Source organism: Loxodonta africana, chromosome 1 (assembly GCF_030014295.1).
Source record: "Loxodonta africana isolate mLoxAfr1 chromosome 1, mLoxAfr1.hap2, whole genome shotgun sequence".
Taxonomy (NCBI): domain Eukaryota; kingdom Metazoa; phylum Chordata; class Mammalia; order Proboscidea; family Elephantidae; genus Loxodonta; species Loxodonta africana.
The window spans coordinates 240,042,742-240,056,904 of record NC_087342.1 but is presented as its reverse complement, the minus strand read 5'-3'; the positions used below and the strand labels follow the sequence as shown (position 1 = coordinate 240,056,904).

Here is a 14,163-nt window from a genome sequence, read left to right as displayed (position 1 = left end):
ATCAATCTTCCCCTGGTTGAGGAGCTTCTCAGGGCAGGGATCCTAGGTCCAAAGGACATGCAATTCTCCTGGCTCGTGTTTCTTGGTGGTATGAGGTCCCCCACTCTCTTCTCACTTCTCTTTTCTTTTATCTCTTTAAGATAAAAAGTGATGAAGGCCACGTCCCAGGGAAACTCCCTTTACTTTGTTTTGGGGTGTGGCCTGAGTAAGGGTGGTACATCCCACCCTAATCTTCTTTAACATAACCCCATCTTGCCTCATTAACCACAGGCAGAGATTAGGTTTACAGCACATAGGAAAATTATATCAGTCACAAAATAGAGGACAACCACAAAATACTGGGAATCATGGCCTAACCCAAGGTGGCACATATTTTTGGGGGACACAATTCAATCTATAACAATATTTATATATACTCTTCCCTGGTTTTGTTTCTGTAGAGAACCCCACCTAAGACATTTCTCGCCCACGCTTGTCTTGCAGGAATGCAGCACCACCTTGAAGAGAAGGGCAGCTGCTCCAGGGCCACAGTCACCATCTTTCCAGTAAAACATCAAATCTCAGACAAGCACATCATGAGTTCAGGAAAGCGGCTCAGCTGATCTGTATATTTCTATTCAGTGAAGTCCTGGCAAATGTACCAATATTGTTTGTTCAACTGTTCCAGGTGTGATGCACTGGTCAGACTACTGATATCTTGATTTAGGAATTTAATTGCTTTTGTGCAAGTGTACTCCTCATTATTGACCTTTAGCTGATGGAACTTGTGATATAGGTAGATAAGCCACTCTATTACTCCATTCCTTCATCACTAAATCTGTGTAGTTCATCATCAGAGGGCCAGTACACCAGGCAGCTCCCCAAAGATCTGCTTGCTATAAAAGGTGTCATGGATTGAATTGTGTCCCCCAAATATATGTCAACTTGGTTAGGTCATAATTCCCAGTATTGTGTGGTTGTCCTCCATTTTGTGATTGTAATTTTGGTATGTGTTGTAAATCCTAATCTCTGCCTGTGGTTAATGAAGCAAGATTAGAGGATTAAGGTGGAATGTAACAACATTACTAAGGTTGCATCCCTGACATAAAGGGAGTTTCTCTGGGGCGTGGCCTGCACCACCTTTTGTCTTACAAGAGATAAAAAAAGGGAAGCACGCAGAGAGGAGGGAAACTCATACCACCTCGAAAGCAGCACAGGAACAGAGTGGCATCCTTTGGACCTGATGTTCCTGCACTGAGATGCTCCCAGAGCAAGAGAAGACTAATGACGAGAACTTTCTGCTGGAGCCGGTGCCCTGAATTGGATTTGTAGCCTACTAGACCGTGAAAGAATAATTTCTCTTTATTAAAGACATCCACTTGTGGCGTTTCTGTTGTAGCAGCATTAGACGACTAAGACAAACTATGAGGGAGGATAGCAGGATTAACTCCTGCCATGTGGAGCTCAGGAGGCATGTGTAATCCTTGATTGACAGCTGTAGAAGAAAGGCAGTTTTTTGACCCAGGCCATCTAGCTAAAGAGCAGCTCATCAACCAGGTGGCACACAAGGAAAACAGTTCTGCCAGTGTCACAGCATGCTCTACAATCAACATAGGTGTGCCCAACGGCTCCAGGTCCTCAGCTGACCCCAGCTGGGGATCCAGATTGTGAGCTTTTGAGGTCAGAAGTGGCGAGGGGCCAGAATAGCTGAAAAGGTGCAGTATAGTATTGATAGCATAGAGACACAACATCCCCATGTTCTACCCCCTGAATGCCATGAATCCATTTAAACCTGGCAGGCTGTGCACAGCCTGGTGAGGGCTCTCTGAAGCCCTGATCCAGAGAACCCTGATCCTGAGGGAACTGTGATCGCTGTCATCATGGTTGCTCTAGTGATTGGCCTCTTTCTCAAACGCCTTTCCATCTCTTCCTCTGATAGCTGGTGCTCTACCTTGTTCTGGCTTCCACGCATGTTCTTTCTCTGATTGCGTCCCAGTTCATCCCTACCTGGAGACATTTGAACAGGTGGCAGCATTGGTACCTGTTCCTCTGCTTCCAAGACCTGACACAGTTCTTGTCACAACTGCATTGTTATACCCGTTTGTGTAGCGGGGCCACACTGTCACTGCGAGTCTCATCAGCAGTCCCACATTTTCATATGTGCTTTTATACTTTAGTCAGTTAAAAAAACTATATTGTACTTTAGTTGAAGGTTTACAGAACAAACTAGCTTCTCATTAAACAGTTAGTGCACATTTTGTTTTCATGACCTTGGTTATCAACCCCATGAGATGTCATCACTCTCCCTTCTCAACCTTGGGTTCCCTATTACCAGCTTTCCTGTCCCCTCTTGCCTTCTAGTCCTTGCCGCTGGGCTGGTGTGCCCCTTTAGTCTCATTTTGTTTTATCTGTCTGTCTAATTTTTGGCTAAAGGGTGAACCTCAGGAGTGACTTCATTACTGAGCTATAAGGGTGTCAGGGGGCTATACTCTCGGAGTTTCTCCAGTCTCTGTCAGACCAGTACTTTTGATCTTCTTTTGTGAATTAGAATTTTGTTCTACATTTTTCTCCAGCTCTGTCCAGGACCCTCTTTTGTGATCCCTGTCAGAGCAGTCAGTGGTGGTAGCCAGGCACCATCTAGTTATGCTGGACTCAGTCTGGTGGAGACTGTGGACTAATCTTTCCCTTGTATCTTTAGTTTTCTTCATTCTTCCTTGCTCCCGATGGGGTGAGACCAGTGGAGTTCCTAGATGGCCACTCACAGGCTTTTAAGACCCCAGATGCTACTCACCAAAGTAGGGTGTACAATATTTTCTTTATAAACTGTATTATGCCAAATGAGCTAGATGTTCCCTGAAACCATGGTTCCCCAGCCCTCGGCCCAGTAATTTGGTCCCTCAGAGAGTTTGGACGTGTCTATGGAGCTTCCATGACCTTGCCTTGTACAAGTTGTGGTGGCTTCCCCAGTGTTGTGTACTGCCTTACCTTTCACCAAAGTTACCACTTATCTATTGCCTATTTAGCGTTTTTCCATCCCCCAACCCCCTGCCTTAACCATCGAAGATTGTTTCTTTTGGTATGTAAACCTTTTCATGAGTTTTTACAGTAGTGGTCTCATACAATATTATTTGTTTTGTGACTGACTTATTTCACACAGCATAATGCCCTCCAGATTCATCCATGTGTGAGATGCTTCCCAGATTCATAGTTCTTTATCGTTGCATAATACTCCACTGCGTGTATGTACCACAGCTTGCTTATCCATTCATCTGTTGATGGGCATCTAAATTGTTTCCATCTTTTTGCTTTGTGAACAATGCTGCAGTGATCGTGGGTGTGCATATGTCTATTCATGGATACTTTAGTCAATTTTTAACTAGTTTAGTTTTCGGAAATATAATATTGATGTTTTACTCATTATATAGAATTCTTCCTGAATCAAAGCTCGTATTTGACTTATAAGTTATTTCATTTTTTGGTGGCAGGTTTTGCTTTACTGTGTCAGAGAAGCACTGTGGTTGAGAGAATGATGGTGAAGAACATGTGCTCCAGAGTCGGACTGTGTGGGTTGGAATCTTCGAATCCCAGCTCTAACACTATTCCTATGATTATGGGTCATAATTAACCTCCCTCGCTGTGTTTCCATTTTCTCACTTGTAAAATGCAAATAGTAATATCAATTTCAGAGGCTTGGAACTGTGAGCAATAAATGGGATCACATTGTTATTGCTGTTTTTAGTTGCCATCAGGTCGATTCCGACTCATGGCAACCACACGTAACAGAGGAGAACTGCTGGATAGGGTTTTCTTGGCTGGAATCTCTACAGAAGCAGATCACCAGAACTTTCTCTCACAGCACTGCTGAGTGGGTTTGAACTGCCAACCTTTTCACTTAGCAACAGATCACAAAGCGCTTATGCCACCCTACATCTACGGCTACATCTCTGCCCATTTCTATCCACAGAATGCCTCATCCCAGGTTTAACTAAGAGGTTCAGAGTAGCAAACTATCTTAATTTTGCAATTTTTTTCCTCTTATTTCCAGTTCATCAGAAGAAAACTAACATTGACTTGGAAGTGTTGCCTCTGTTTTGTGCTGTGTTGTTTGTTTTACACTCAGTGCTTTTAGAGAATAACACCTAACGGTGTTTTTTACTTACATTTCATTTACAACTTTTCTCTTGCAATGCTATGTGAATTCAAAGTATGTAAACTCCCGTTTTAGCAAAAGCAAAGTTATTTATTTTTTCTAGATAAGTGTAAAAACCTTTGACGTGAATTCTATTTAGCTAATTATTCACCAAATGCTGAAAAATTAATGCCAGTTTGGGGAAAAAGGCAAAATTACCACAAAAATGAAGAAAGAGAAGGTTGTTTTTTCATCTACTTATTAAATCTGTTTCATATCATTCTCAGAAAAATGGTCTTTATTGAAGCTTGAAAAACCAGACATGCCTGTGGTGCTTATGAAAGTCTGACTGATGTTCCCAGTAATCTGGCTGGTATGAGCATAAAATCAAGAAAGTTATCCTATAGGGCAACATATTCTTGTTGATCCAATCTGCAATTGTAGCTAGCCCAGATGGAAGAATCTAAACTGGAGAAAAGGAGGTACATTCAAAAGCAGAGAACAGTGCTATCCAGACTTGCATTTGTGAGAAATCAAGAATGTTACTGAGGGTAGCTTTTCCTGGGCACACATTCCTTCTGCTACAGTAAGTGCATTGCAGCCTTGAAGCATTGGCTGGCTTGGCTCTCTAAGCACGTGTCCCTGTCTCCTGGACGCTGGGCCCAGCTTCACAGGCAGAGCCAGAGGAAGGTTTTGGTTGGCAGGGGTTTTCTGCTTAGAGCAGCCTCCCTTCAGATCCTGCTTCCTTGTCTTCATTTCATATACTTTGGCTACTCTCTTTCCCCCTCTCGAAGGTGGAAGATCATCAAGGTCCCTGGTACCATCCTCTCAGTCCTGGTCCATTTCTTTTGGTGTTTTGGTTTTTCTAAAAGTATTCTGGCATTTAATGAAAACCCTGTGAATCACAGGATATTGTTTGAGACTCCAACTCACTTGCCTCAAACACATCATCCAAGAGGGACCAATCCCTGGAGAAGACACCATGATCGAGTGGGTCAGGGAAAACAAGAGAAACCTTCCATGTTAATAGGGGAGGAAAACTCAGAAAAGGAGAATGAGAATGGTTGCACAACTCAAAGAATGTAATCAATGTCACTGAATTGTACATATAGAAGTGGTTGAATTGGTGTATGTTTTGCTGTGTATTTTCTCAACAACAAAATAAAATTTAAAACAAAGCTAGAAATAGAACTACCTTATAATCCAGCAATTCCTCTCTTAGGTATACACCCTGATTATCTAATAAAAGAGAGGTAGACAGACATATGCACAGCTATGTTCATTGCAACACTACTCACAATAGCAAAAAGATGGAAACAACCTAAATGCCCATCAACAGATGAATGGATAAACAAAGTGCAGTACATACACACAGTGGACTACTACGCATCCATAAAGAACAATGATGAGTTCGTGAAACTTATAAAGTGGATTGGCTTGGAGGGCATAATACTATGTGAAATAAGTCAAGCATATAAGAATAAATATTGTGCGATTACACTTGTATAAGAAAACAAGAATAGATATATATACAGAGACCATCACTCATTCGTGGTTACCAAGGAAGGGTGTGGGGGAGAGGAGGAAGCATTCATGAAATGGTAGACACTTGTTATTTTTGGTTATGGGAAAGGTAACATCAAATGTGTGTGAAGCATACACAGCTTGACCAAGGTAAATGATGTCACTAAGAAGTGCACAAGAGAAAAAAATATTTTTTGGTAAAGGATATGACAAATATAATTTCACAACAACACCACCAACAACCAAAAAATATACGTGTGGTTACACAAAAATGTATATAGGCATGTATGTATATGAATATGCAGGGACATATACGCCCACAGGTAGATGTATCTATAGGCATATGTGCATACAGGTATATGTGTTCATGCATGTGTATCCATGTATATAGTAAACCACATAGGGGACACAATTACTGATACCCTTAGAAAAACCAAACACCTTGTAAGATTGGTTTTCTAGGTTTAGGACCATAGCCTAGTGGAAGAACTCAGTTAATTGGCATAGTATAGTTCATAAAGTATGTGCTGTACATTCCAATGTGGTGAGTAGTGTCTGAGGTCTTAACAAAAGCTTGCAAGTGGCAATCTAAAATACAATTATTGATCTCTACTCATCTGGAACAAAATAGAAAGAGGGAAGCTGAAGATTCAGAGAAGAAAGTAGTCTACGGGACTAATAGTCGACACAAACCATGGCCTCATCTACCCTGAGTCTAGAAGAGCTAGATGGTGGCTGGCTGCCACTACCATCTGTTCTGATCAGGGCCACAATAGGTGGGTCCTGATAGAATGGGAGAAAAACGTGAAACAGAATTGAAATTCATAAAAAGTCCAGACTTACTGGACCAGTCGAGGTATTCTCTAACCCTCTGAGGTATTCTTTAAACCTCAAACCAAAATTATCCCCTGAGGTCCTTTTTAGCTAAATAACAGATTGGCTCATAAAAAAAAGAATATCACCCGTGAGTAATAAGGTCCTTTAAAAAAATCATCTATATGAGACCATATGGTCAACAATTACTCTAAGGCAAAGATGAAAAGGTAAGGGGTCAGGGAAACTAGATGACTGGAAATGGTATAACCAGACACAATAAATGAGAATGATGACACATTGTGAAAAATGTAGTCAATATCACTTAATAATTTGTGTAGAATTTGTTAAATAGGAACCTTATTTGCTGTGTAAACTTTTACCTTAAACACAAAAAATATTATTTAAAAAAGGATACAAATATAAATAATGAAAAAAGTGCTAATATAAAATATAAATGAATGCTTTTAGAAGGTTGGATTTAGAAAATTCTTGTTAAGTATGATACTGCAAAATAGAATCTATAAAGAAAAGGGGTCAGATCTGGTTATTTAAAATTTAAAGGTAATTTAAAAATTAAAGGTTCTGTGTAACAGTAGCAAAAGAATATAATAAAGTCAAAAGGTGGCCAACAACAAAAACATAGATGTCCATAATGTATCAAACTTCGTGTATCAGTCTATTAGTAAGGCCTAATAAAGCATTTTATGACCACATGTGTCTTATCAAGAAGATGCATTTTCATGGGTGGTTCAATTAAATAACTTGTGGTTTTGTGGTCTTAACAGTTATTTTTCTTTGTTGATCCTGTAGTCCATTTGAGAGCAGGGGGCCATCTTATTAGAAATCAACCACCCTCTATCAGTGTGTTGCAAGTGGGGGCTTGTGTGTTACAGTGATTCCGGAAGGTGTGCCACTGGTATTTCAAATGCCAGCATGGTCGTCCACGGTGGACAGGTTTCAGCAGAGCTCCCAGACTAAGATGAACTAGGAAGAAAGGCTTGATAATCTACTTCCAAAAATTAGCCAATTAAAACCCTACGGATCACAACAGAATACTGTCTGATATAGTGCTGGAAGATGAGCCCCCTAGATTGGAAGCTATTCAAAATGCAGTTACCTCAACAATGGACTTGAGCATACCAACAGTCATGAAGATGGGGCAGGACCAATCAACCTTTCTTTCTGTTGTATATGGGGTAGCAATGAGTTGGACTGACTTGACAGCAGCTAACTAAGTTGCAGCTTATATTGTGGCTTCCAGACCTCTGGCTGTAGCTGGTTGTCCACACACCAGAGAGGCAGACCTCAAACCCAATCTAGAAGGATGAACAACTTAAAGCTGGGGGAGAATCAGGGGCCTAGTGATGACTTTACTGTTTTGATTACCTAGTGCTACACAGTAAAGCACCCCAAAACTTAGTGCCTTAAAAAGACAGCAAGAAACTACATTGCCCTCAAATCTGCATTTTGGCCAGGGCTCAGAGATGCCTGCTCATCTCTGCTCGACTCGATGCTCGAGGTCTTGGATGGTGTGACATTTCATGGGTCTCCGCACATCATCACTCATATGGTCTCACAGCATGGAGACCTTGACCTGAACAAACATCTTACAAAGAAGCTGACCTCCCCAGAGGAAGCATCCTACCAGGCATGGGCAGAAGTTGGAAGATTATAGATTAAACTAATAAATAAACCAGTTGCCATCAAGTTGACTTTGACTCTTGTTGACCCTGTGTGTGTCAGAGTAGATCCGTGCTCTGTAGGATTTTCAATACATTTTTTTTTAGAAATAGATCATCAGGGCTTTTTTCCAAGTTGCCTTCGAATGGACTTGAACCTCCAACTTCTGGGTTAGTAGAGGAGTGCATTAACAGTTTGTACCACTCAGGGACTCTTATGAAGTAGTTAGATGTGATCAAATCAGTTAGCCTTAGTAAAGCAGATTATCATGTAACTTGGTGGGCCTCATCCAATCAATGGAAGGCTTTAAGAGCAAAGAGGGAGTTTTCCCTCTGGTGTGTTCTGCCTCCAGACTAAATAGATATTTTGCCAGAACTTCTACTCATTTCCTGTTGCCTGAGCTAGGATCTTGGGACATAAGACTGCAAGAATCTCCAGCCTGTCCCTGACCCCCACAGTTACATGAGCCAATTTCTTAAAATAATTCTCTCCCTGTCTCTCTCTATATACACTATCTTACAGATCCTGTTTCTCTAGAAAATTGTAACTAAGACAGGCAGGCCTTCTGTTTGGGCTCCTAGGAGTCAAATGAACATATTTGAAAAGCAGTGCTGTGTTATGCTATGTTCTGAATAACAAACCAGGCGATATGGGTTGAGGCAGGGCTCTGCCACCAGCTCAATAGTAAACTTTGACTGTACACTACCTGAGGATTCGTGGCGTCTTTGTTTCTGGATTAAGTGAAGTGTGGAGCTCACACCTGGCTCTGACAGCACTCTGCTACTCGCAGATCTGTGCTTGGTGAGGATGTATCTATCACATGGCTACTGAGGTTTGAGAGAGTGGAGAGCAAGTCTGGACGTGGCTGCCATGTCTTATGCAGTTTGAAGTGTGCATTTATAATGACCAGTCATGACCAGCAGAGGTGAGCTTCTCGAAAGAAATTGGGAGGGGGAAGCAGAGCTGAGCTGCTAGATTGAGTAACATAGAAACTTGGGGAATGTGGTGGTCTGCTAGTCCACTAGTGACAACTGGGCCACCAGATGGTAGGTTTTGGGATGACAATTATAATCAACCCTAGACCCTGGGATTCAGAGTTTGAATAGACATTTTCAATCAGCATAGGCTCCATACAGGAAGAAGGGGGACACTGAGGAGGAGGCAGGGAGCAGGGGACTGGTGGTGGGGTGGGGGAGGTGTTGTGCCTAGGACAGTGTCACTTATGGCCAGACACTGCTAGGGCCCGGTGTGTGATCCAAGGGAAGAAATCAGGCAAAGAAGGAGGCAATGTGAACTTGGATCAATCAGCCTTCCCCACAAAGACTGAGTTGAGGGCTCAAACAAATGCTCACCTGTACACAAACACAGCGGAGAGCCATGTGCTCTACTGAGTATGCAGAGAAAAGAGAAAGAACACGTAACGGTACCTAATCCTGCTGGTCCATAGAAGAGCCATTTCCCTACAGCAGTCTGCTCATTCTTTTCACAGGCATAGGGAAGACGTCCAGGCATTTGCCAAGCTGTGGGCTTCCAACTCAATCTTTTTACCAGAAACGTTCAAATTAGGGAAAGCCAAAGTCTTCTTGAACTCAGTACAAAAACGGCATCCATGCTATTTGTAGCCTTCTCTACCAGATCTAATTATGGTCTTTGCAATCAGGTGGATGTCCTAGTTATTTTATTTTTTTTAAAACTGCTACTTTCCAGACACAATTTTCCTCTCTTTTGAAAAGCTATAATTATGTCAGGAAGACCTCAATAAATTATACTCATTTGATTTTACTGTGGCAGTTGAAGGTTTGAGATGTATGGCCATTAATAAAATATCAAGGTATAACATGGGAACCATACTTTTTCCAAGAGTAGGCCTGGCAAGAGGTAATGAATAGAACAGTGACACATAATTTCAAGCAAGCAGGACCTCAGATGGATAATAACCAAGGATAACAAACATTTAACGTACTGGTAAGCTGTAACACTCATGGTACAGAAAAGACTTTTTTTTAATATTATGTTGAGAAAAAGCGAGTGTACCTTTGATTCTCTGGCTGAAACCAATAAAGTCAAGTTGTTTGTACACATAGTTTTAGGTATTTCTTGTTTCTGATGAGAACAATTATGTCTTGAGTTGTCACACCATAGCTGTTATTATATGGATACCACAGAAGGTATTAAAGGAAGAAGTCCAAGCTGCTCTGAAGGCATTGGCAAAAATAAGGCTCCAGGAAATGACAGAATATCAACTGAGATGTTTCAACAAACTGATGCAGTGATGGAGGTTCTCACTTATCTATGCCAAGAAATATGGAGAACAGCTTCCTGGCCAACTGACTGGAAGAGATCCATATTTGTGCCCATTCCCAAGAAAGGTGATCCAAATGAACATGGAAATTATAGAACAATATTGTACACAAGCAAAATTTTGCTGAAGATCATTCAAAAATGGCTGCAGCTGTATATTCACAGGGAACTGCCAGAAATTCAGGCTGGTTTCAGAACAGGATCCAGAACCAGGGTTATCATTGCTGATGTCAGATGGATCCTGGCTGAAAGCAGAGAACACCAGAAGATGTTTACCTGTGTTTTATTGACTATGCAAAGGCATTCGACTGTGTGGATCATAATAAACTATGGATAACATCTCAAAGAATGGGAATTCCAGAACACTTAATTGTGCTCATGAGGAATCTTTACATAGATCAAGAGGCAGTTGTTCAGACAGAACAAGGGGATACTGATTGGTTTAAAGTCAGGAAAGGTGTGCGTCAGGGTTGCATTCTTTCACCATACCTATTCATTCTGTAGGCTGAGCAAATAATCCAAGAAGCTGGACTATATGAAGAAGAATGGGGCATGAGGATTGGAGGAAGACTCATTAACCATCAGTGTTATGCAGATGACACAACCTCGCTTGCTGAAAGTGAAGAGGACTTGAAGCCCCTACTAATGAAGACCAGAGGCCACAACATTTGGTGTGGATTGTACATCAACTTAAAGAAAACAAAAATCCTCATGACCAATAAGCAACATCATGATAAAAGGAGAAAGGATTGAAGTTGTCAAGGATTTCATTTTACTTGGATCTACAATCAACAGCCATGGAAGCAGCAGTCAAGAAATCAAACAACGAGGTGGAGCCAAGATGGCAGAATAGACAGACGCTTCTGGCGAGCCCTCTTTACAACAGATACCCAAAAAAACAAGTGAAATGAGTATATTCATGACAAGCTAGGAGCGCTAAGCATCAAAGGCATACTTAGAAAACGAACTGAGGAGCAGGGGAGGAAGAGATGGTTTAGATGTGGAAAGGAGTTACCTGACCTGAATTGCAGGGAGCCCTCAAGCACCATACCCGGAGTGACGGGTGGCTGGTACTAGCATTCAGCCACAGTTTCCTCAGGGAGAAGCAGCCAGCCACACAGCCTACTCACACCTCCGGCAGCAGAGAAGGATGGCGCTTTTGGCAAAAGCTAAGCACTTGTGTATATTTTACTGCCCACCTCCCCTTCTTGTCCCCAAGCTGGCTTCAGCAGCTGAATTCCCTGGGCCTGAGATATGACCTGTTGAGCACCTAGAGCCATTCTCTTGGCCTTGAAGAAGGAAAAAATTTGCAACTGGAGGAAAAAATAATTTGCCAGCTTCACTAACTGGGGGAGCTCAGGACAGAAGAGACTCCTGTCCAGGCATACATGGTCCATGGAATTTGAGTAACTTTCCCCTCTGCATGTACCTTTGCCAGCCTATTTCAGGAGAATAGGCACTTGTTGGCAGACTCCAACCATTCCAGCTGTGCAGTGAAGAGGTGGGTGATTGATGTTTGACACTGCTTTGCCTATTAAACAGGGTCCTCACCTACCCACATCAGAGGCCTAAGGATTGGTAGTGCCACACAGATCACCCAGCCACCTGCGACAGGGGCCCAAAGATAAATGGTAGGTCCTAGTCCTTACAACCAAAAACATTGGGTGCCCATGGTCCATCTGCAGAACCCACCCACGTGTATGCTCTAAGGAACAGGGGCACACTTTCCTCACAGACAGGTGGGGGACAATTGTCAGCCCCTTGCCTTGTTCAGAGTGTGACCCCCTACTGCAACCAGACACTGGTACGTACACCAATCAGCCCTACCCCTCTAAGACTGTAGGACAGAGCCTGTACCACACACTTGATGATCAGCTACCTGGACACCCGAGCTGAATTCATACAAGAAAAGTGAAAGGACTTCTAGACTGACACACCTGATAACAGTTCTAGCCAGCTGGGGACAGGACATCAGAGCTCCAAAGGCGAAAATAATCAAGCTTGCTCACTCAAGCAACCCATCTGGGCATATCAAAACAAAACAAAGCAAGAAGCTATGACACAGTAAGCAAACATAAAATAAACTAATACAATAACTTATACATGGCTTGGAGACCACAGTCAATATCAAGTAACATAAAGAAACAGACCATGATCGCCTCAACAAGCTCTCAAAAAAAAAGAATCAAGGGATCTTCTAGATGAAAGTGCATTCCTGGAATTACCAGACGCAGAATACAAAAGATTAATATACAGAACCCTTCAAGACATCAGGAAGGAAATAAGGCAATATGCAGAACAAGCCAAGGAACACACAGATAAAGCAACTGAAGAAATTAAAAAGATTATTCAGAAACATAATGAAAAATTTAATAAGCTGGAAAAATCCATAGACAGAGAGCCATCATAAATTTAGAAGATTAAAGATAAAGTTACAGAAGCAGACAACTGAACAGAACATCAGAGGAGCAGAATTGAGCAAGTGGAAGATAGAATTTCTGAACTTGAAGATAAATCACTTGGCACTAACATATTTGGAGAAAAATCAGGTAAAAGAATTAAAAAAAATGAAGAAACCTTAAGAATAATGTGGGACTCTATCAAGAGAAATAATCTACTTGTGATTGTAGTACCAGAACAGAGAGTGATAACAGAAAATACACAGAGAATTCTTGATGATTTGTTGGCAGAAAACTTCCCTGATACTGTAAAAGATAAGAAGTTTATCCAAGATGCTCATCGAACTCCACATGAGGTAGATGTCAAAAAAAAAAAAAGTCACCAAGACATATTATAATCAAACTTGCTAAAACCAAAGATAAAAAAGAGAATTTTAAGAACAGCTAAGGATAAATGAAAAGTCACCTACAAAGGAAAGCCAATAAGGATAAGCTTGGACTACTCAGCAGAAACCATGCAGGCAAGAAGGCAATGGGATGACTATTTCAAAAAACTGAAAGAAAAAAAATTGCCAGCTAAGAATCATATATCCAGCAAAACTGTCTCTTAAATATGAAGATGAAATCAGGACATTTCCAGGTAAAGAGAAGTTTAGGGAATTCGCAAAAACCAAACCAAAACTATGAGAAATACTAAGGGGAGTTCTTTGATTAGAAAATCAATAATAGTAGGTATCAACCCAAGACTAGAACACTGGGAACAGCAATCAGAAGTCAACCCCCGGCAGGGAAATAAAAAAACAAAGAAAGATTAAAAAAAAAAAGCTCAAAACAGGGTAACAGTGTTGTTATCATGTAAAAGAAGACAACATTAAAACAATAAAGAGGGACTAAGAAAAGTAGTTATAGATCTTCCATATGCAGAGGAAGATAAGGGGATACAAAGATATATAAGATAGCTTTAAATTTAGAAAAATAGGGTTAAATAATGAGGTAACCACAAAGGAGACAAACTATCCTACACATCAAGGTAAAATACAAGAAAAAAATAGAGACTCAGCAGAAACAAAACCAACAACACCAAATATGAGGAAAGCACAATATAAAAAGATAATCTACTTAGCACATATGATTAAGTGGGAAAGAGGAACTATAAACAACACACAAAAAGAGACATCAAAATGATAGCACTAAATTCATACCTATCCATAACTACACTGAATGTAAATGGACTAAATGTACCAATAAAGAGACAGAGAGTGGAAGAATGGATTAAAAAACACGATCCATCTATATGATGCCTACATGAGACACACCTTAGACTTAGAGACAGAA

The 14,163-nt window shown here is 41.1% G+C and overlaps 1 pseudogene; it reads right to left on the bottom strand.

Moving 5' to 3' along the window:
• Nucleotides 1-389: 389 nt before the first annotated feature.
• On the bottom strand, nucleotides 390-9,507 carry LOC100677123 (nuclear receptor subfamily 6 group A member 1-like; annotated as a pseudogene).
• Nucleotides 9,508-14,163: the final 4,656 nt, after the last annotated feature.